The sequence below is a fragment of the Oryzias latipes genome, chromosome 5 (genome assembly GCF_002234675.1).
Source record: "Oryzias latipes chromosome 5, ASM223467v1".
NCBI classification, from domain to species: Eukaryota; Metazoa; Chordata; class Actinopteri; order Beloniformes; family Adrianichthyidae; genus Oryzias; species Oryzias latipes.
This window is the reverse complement of record NC_019863.2, coordinates 23,799,523-23,806,900: the sequence shown is the minus strand read 5'-3', so window position 1 is coordinate 23,806,900 and position 7,378 is coordinate 23,799,523.

The window sequence follows — 7,378 nt, the reverse complement described above, 5'->3', positions numbered from 1 at the left end:
ACCCAGTCAACAATGGAGTGAAGATACTTTTTGAATGAATCCAGTCAGAGCAGAAACAGAACTGCTCTCCTCCCTCTGGACATTTTCCAAAGTACACGTTCATTCAGCTTTTCTGAGAAAAAAGGGAGGAAATAAGTCTCTCGCTTCTTTTAAAGCCTGGACTTTGACATAGCTCTTATAGAGGCCTCAATGATTTTCATCAGAGCGGTGTTGCATGACAAATTTACAAGGTGTCAGTGACCCGTTGGATGCAGGATCAGACTGCCCTCTGGGAATGATACAAAAGCCTAAACTTAACTTAATTGAGCGCGGAACAAGGACATTTATGTTCTCAATTTGAATTATGTTACAACAAGGCATTAGCCAGTTTGTTAAATTAACAGAATTTTAAAATGCTTATTATGTAAACTACATTGGAGGTTCTGCAGGGGTCGAATCTAGATACTCTTTTTTTTTAAATACATTTTTTGTTTTTAAAATATTTTTTGTGTCAATTAATAGTCTATTTTGTTGTTTTTTTCTCCTGCCAGTTTTTCACATTTATTTCAATGTAAATCATATAAGTTTCCCAAAACTCTCAAGAAATTACACTTTTATTTTTGTTGTTATTCTTTAGCACTTAATGATTTCAGCAATTAACAATCACAAGCAATTACAAATAAAAAGGAACTAAATGAATTGCATTGATGTTGTTGAACTTTTATAACAAATAATAGAAGTGCATTTATACATTGGTCTCAACAAGAGTTTGTTTCCTTTGATGGCTTCCTCCTTTAGCATAATTTTGCTTAACTTGCTAAAGATCTCTGGTCTGGTATGTGTCAGTGTGAATGCACACAGGCTAAATAAGTGTACAACCACCGCTTTCGGTTCCAAAAATAGAGGTATGTTTCAGGGTATGCTTAGTTCCCCTGGCAACTCATGCTCTGAACATAACCTGGTCTGGAGCAGGTTTAGTTGAAGGTTAGTTTGTTTTCAGAGAGGTGAAGCAGCATGGCGTGTCCATTTGAAGATGATTTAGTGGATGAAGAAGCTCAGATAATACTTTTTTCCACCGTGAGAGGGTGATAAGACCACGTATGGATGTTGGAAAGATAAACCTTTTTACTTTGATCCAACTTAATTATTTGCTTTAGTTAAAAGTAATCAATTATTTTTAGTTAAGTCAGCTTAAAGAAACACGTAGTTTTCAGACAGTTATTTTAATTTCATTTAAATTAATTCAATTACGTAAGGTAGGTGTAACTTCGGTGCTGCTGTTAGATCGGCACCGCAAGGAATTGTGGGATACCGTTCCCTTTGCCTGTCTGGACGGATTTGGATTTAAGTGTGGGTTTTTGAACAAATGTGTTTAGTTGTTTAGCTGTTTTTCTGTGTTTTGCCGAGTTATTTGTACTGTCATATTTAATTCTTTCTGTACCATGAGTGAGAGAGAGGGAGAGGATGATGAGTTTATTTTGTACCACTACTGTGTAAATGTGTAATGATAAATTCAGAGATGTGGTACATGGTTACATGATTCAAATCTGTTTTGTTCATTTTTTTGTTATAAAATGAGAATATCTGCAGGCTCAAATTTAGACATATATGTGAGTTCAAGAATTACAATAAATTAAGATGGAAAAACTTTAATTGAATTGGAGTAATATGACATTTAGTTAGATAAATATGTAAATTTGAGTTGTAAAAAAATATTGAGTTGAATAGACGTAAGAAATTAGGTTGAATAAATTTAACTCAATAACTTCTTACCAATTGAATTAATTTAAGTTGGATAAGTTATATATATATATATATATGCGTCACAATGTAAGTAAGATCAGAAACTCTTGCGTTTACTTTATCCGTTCTTTCTCTCCAAGCAGAAACTCTTTCTTTTGCTGATGCAGCCGTGTTACTTTTTTGATGGACGTATAATCTTCATACGGCGTCATTAAAATCTCCGACTCCATCTCACTGAAGTGTAGCGCTCTCTTTTTTCTCCAAGCGTTTCTATGGTGACTCTGGAAATCGGCGATCCATTGAGAATGTCTTTATGTACTTGCTGTGCACGTGCATTAACCCAGGGTTACCAAGTCGAGCATGATTACACTAACTCATATCCAGTCTTTTGGAACTGACATACCCAGAGTAAGCAAGTTCAGGCGGATTTCAGCCAGAGTTCAGGCTTAAAGTCAGGGTAGTTTAAACATGCTTTCTGGAATACCCCCCTGAACCTGTCGACGCTCAAGTCTTAGAAAAGTTCTAAAATGTGAAAGTGATGTATTACGCAGTTATATGAACTTAAGAAGTGATCGCCAGAGGACAAAGCGGTCAATTGCCCCTGATTTTTTTCTATCCTGGTCAGAGATTTTTTCACAAAATATTGCCAACAGATAAGCAGCTGTTGGAACTGCGTCACGATTTTCATGGTTCGGTTCCTTTAAGTCTTTGGGTTCTCTCCTAAGTGTGAACGCAAACTAAACCAAATAAAACTTTGTCAATATTTCCCAGCTTGTTTCAACCAAGTCTGTAAAACTATTAAAGTGTAAAAGCACTGAATAATAAAAACGATTTGTAATTACATCTGGAGTCCCACCAGGATCTGTTCTAAATCCTCTTCTTTTCTAATAATTCGATGCAGTTGCCTTAAGCAACATTTACTAAGGAAAAAAAAAACACATTAGGACTAGTCAACTGTTATTAAAAGCAACAAGAAAAGCAAGTCATTAACAGCAGGGTTTTTTTCCCAGCAGTGTTGCACTGTTATCTGAAACCGCTTGCCAAGTTTCTTATCTCAATAGAGGTTTCACTTCTTGGAAGAGCTTGTCAACATTTTTCTGGGGAAAACAAACCCTCCGAAACTCACAGTCTTCCGTGCGTATGTGGTCACTGGTGTGAAAAAGTGGGTCATAGAGAAAAATAACATGATAGTAGTTGGTGGTCATTGAAAGTCGAGGATAACAAGATTGAATCTTACAACCTGTAGAAAAGGACACATACTTGTAATCTTTGAAATAAAATCAGACAAATGTTTTTTTGGCTTCAAATTACCGCATTTTTCACACTATAAGGCATAATTTTTCTCAAAAATGACAGTGTGCCGTATAATCCTCTGCGCCTTATACATGGATTTATTCTGGTTGCGTTTACTGATGTCAAAGCGATGTCTGAGAGGTACACAGCACTCTGTCCAAATGTCAGTCTGTTTTTTTTGCGAATTGCATCAACGGTTGGGTGTTACTGTAAATACCCTAACGTGGCTAACTCTGCTAACGTGTAGCAGCACAGGACTGTGTCCTTTTATGTGTTACTAAAAAGGTTGGGACTTAGATCGTCACAGTGACATTCGTTTTAACGATATCAGTTTTTTACGTGTTGCAAATAAGGTTGGGAGTTACAGGTATTGTGAATTTGCTAACTCGGCTAACGTGTAGCTAGCGTTTTACAAACAAGTTCCAGAGTTACTGTGAACACAAAGTCTGACTGATGCACTCTCAGTCAGCACTTTCTGCTCTTTTGTCTCCCTCTATGGGCGTTACAGTTCTATGCGCCTACGTTCAAAGAAATACCCAAAAATATACCCTTCATTCATATAATCCGGTAAGCCCTAATGAGCGAAAAATGCAGTATTTATTACTTTGGAATGTTCTGCAGGAGATCTTTAACAAATCACACATTTTACACAGTGAGTTCATCTATGAATGACACGGATAATTAATGGAGAAGGATTTCCATCCCTTACTCATTCAAGCACATCGGGGGCCGGTTTAGCTCGTACTGGTTCGTGGCGCCTTACGTCCGTGACACCAGGGTTCGAATCCAGGCTGCTCCCTAGTCCCTTCTCTGTTGCTGTGCCGGTCCCAAGCCCGGTTGGATTGAAAGGGTTGCGTCAGGAAGGGCATCCAGCGTAAAAACATTGCCAAGGGTGCCGTGCGACTCATCCTCGTGGGAGGGTTGTTTCGCTGTGGCAACCCCTGATGGGAGAAGCCAAAAGTGACAGAAGAAGACTCATTCAAGCACATCCATCTTTGCTATGATAGGCTCTAGGATTTGCTAATTGTCACAGCCTTTGCTGCTCATGCTGCAGGTCCCACAAAAAATAAGAAAGTGCTGCTGATCGCCTGAGAACAGCTCGAGGATGCTGACACTAAACAAATCCAAAGAGAGTACAGATCTGACAGACAGAGAAATATAAGCTATTGTGTTTTATTCTATAAATAACAGCGTAGAACTTGTGTTTTTTTTTTTTTTTTACAAATTTCGAAACCGGAAACTGAGTAAACCTTTCCCGAATTTTTTTTCTTTTTACATATTTTATTTGTCTAAAAATAGCAATTAAAACAAAAAAATGGAATAAACAGGAATACAGTTAAATGAGGTTCAAAGTCTTTAGTTTCAAAATGAGTTTGTCCTAAATACTTTATTCTGTGCAGTTGTTCACTCTAGTAGTGTTTTTCAACCAGTGTGCCGTGGGAAATTGCCCTCATTAACTGATCTAAAAACATTTACCATCTCCAGGATATTAGCTCTTTGTTCATCCAAACAGGCCCTGATAAAACACTGAGTAGTTAGGGATATGAAAGATCATAAAATACTTTTTCTTTGTGTTTATTTAATTCTATAAAAGACATTTTGACAAGAATTACAGTACTGCGATTTAGCTGCAGCTATAAGTGTTTTCTGAAAAGTCCCGCCCCTTTAACTGTCTCCACCAATCATTCTTGGAGGCTTAATCATACGTCATCAGTCTGACCAATCAGAAGTGGTTAAAGTCTTCATTTCCTTATTCTGATTCTGCTCATAAAGTCGCTCAGTTCCAACAAAAATACCAGCTAAAGCTCGTCTTTAGCGGTGCAGCTTTCCACAGAATCCTGTGTCAGACCGTGGAACACGTGAACAAAACAATGAATGCATCTCCCATGATGCATTGGGTAAAAGTGAAAGCATCTCAGTGCACAATGAGCCTTTCTTTGTTAAACGTCTTGAAACCACAATGAACACACATCAAACAGTTTTTAAACCTTTTCACATGACTTTTATTACATCTTTTAGAAAAAACAGTTGCGTCTTCCAGCTTTTTCTTCCACAATTATCACAAAAATGCATGTGAGATTGCGGAGGGGCTGTAGATCAATAGACTATGAGTTTCTCCTTTTTTTTTTTTTTTTTTTTTGGATGCCAGCGTGCCGCGGGATTTTTGTCAAGGGTAAAGTGTGCCGTGGCTCAAAAAAGGTTGAAAAACACTGCACGATAGTACTCAGCTAACGTATGGTTTTACAGGTTAGAAGTGAGTTGAAGGCGTTTTCTATGTATTTTTTTATTGTTGTTTTCTACAATTATATTTTGTATATTCAGTCTAAAATTAAAGGTTAAAAACTCTTTACCTGTAGTTTTTGGACTAGAAGTCGTAGCAGCCAAAAAATTCCTAATATTTTTTAAGTAAGGGTTAATGGCTGACAAAGTGTGCATTATCATTTTTTAACGCAAGCCGTGGAAGCCTGAACCGTCTGACGCGAAGATAATGTACACTTCGAAGGCCATTAACCCACTTATACCATGGTCACTTACAAAAGCAATGAATATTAACCAGTTTTCTAGTCCTTAATTCTTGTTTTTTTTTTTCCTATTTGGATCGCTTTTCTTACAAAAAGTGGACTATTTGTTACGTGGTGCGGCATGCGACGCGCCACACCACCGCTTCAGTCAAGATTCGGTTATCCTGTGGTATATCACTTTTTAATGCACATCCAGCAGCCAATCAGAATCGAGTATTCACCCAGACAGACCATGGTATAAATTCCAATAGGTGCAATCGAGTAAAAGTTGCAGCAGCATAAAAAAGAAGAAAAAAATCATGTATGAGCCGCGCTTTTGGGAGAAATGTATTTAACAAAATATGGGAATTAGAATAAACATTTCATCTTGAAACGCAATTTATAACAACAAAAAAGATAACAATAAAAGACTTAATATCTGCAAGCTTCATTACCGTAACACATTGATGCTTATTTAGCCTTTATGAATCATAGGAGGACTCTAATATATTAGGAATATGAGGAATTATTCCAAATCCACTGAATTCTTTATCCATGTTGCTTTAGAGCAACTCCTCAAAGTCAATCATAAGACTGAGTGGTGCTTCTTCTGTGTTGTCAGGGGATTCCAAAGATTCAAAGGTGTTTATTGTCATACTTACATACAGAAACAAGTTTCAGTTTTTGGAATCTATGTACAAAATGCGGGACCATTGAATGCGCGATAAAATTAAACCAGGTCGAACTTTGACTAATCAGGGACTCACAGAAGTTCCAACTGTTTGAAATTGGATCGTGTAAGAGAAATTGATAATTGTGGTTTGTGCCGGCTGGGATTCTATGACACCAAGTCTTTCACATAGAGGAATAGAGCTGTAAAAGAAAAAGCCTGGAGCAAGATTCGTTAGATTATGGTGAGTATGGTGGACATACTCTGGTAAACAGTAGAAAAAGAAGAAGCCCCTCTCTGCTCCTCCAGTGTGAACACCAAGGGCTAAACGCACGTTCAAAAGCGTTTAACACGTTTTTAAAAGCACGTCAAATGTACGTAGCTTTAGTGCAAAAAAATAATGCAATTCATACTTGAAAAATTGTTAGGTTTTGGGCTATACTATTGGAACCTTGAAACACCTCTGGTATAAGCCAATGAAGATTTTTCAACACAAAAATCAGCCGATAGGAAGTAATAATATTTTTAATAACCAAATCTAATGTGTTTATTGTAAGGATTCTGTGGTTTTGTTCTTGGTGATGTTTTTGATTTTCATTTTGTCAGTCAGTCCAGTTTTCAGGTTCATGATCCACAGCTGTCGTCAGTTCAGTTAATTCCCCTCAACCTATTTAAGGGTCTTGGTTTCTGGTCATCCTTGTCAGGTCATCTGCTCTGTTGTATCATATTTTTGCTTTGCCCCATAATTTTGTCATGTTTCAGTTTATTAAATGTTTTATTTCCTGTCACCAAGCCTGGTCTCCTGCATTTTGGGTCCTCCACGACCAGTTCCTGACATTTATTTGCACATTTGTACCTTTTTCATTAGAATGTATGTGTCCTTTTTTAATGAATTTGTTATTTTTAAATTGAGTTTGAGTGTACTTTATTTAAAGACTAAAACTTTATTTAAACAGTGTGCAGTGGCCTCGTTTTCGGGACGTTCAGGTGTTATTTAAACGCCTTGAACTCATTTCTTCCGCTTGTTCGTGGATAAATGACTAGAAACGTGCGGCTGGAGTTCATTCATAAATCTGTTGTTAAATTAAAACCTCCCTCCCAGCGGCTAGTTTGTAAATAAGCAAAATACTTTTTTCTTTTTAAAAAAAAAAAATCGCACGTCGGTTCAGAGGGCACGCGCTCGTGCGCAAGC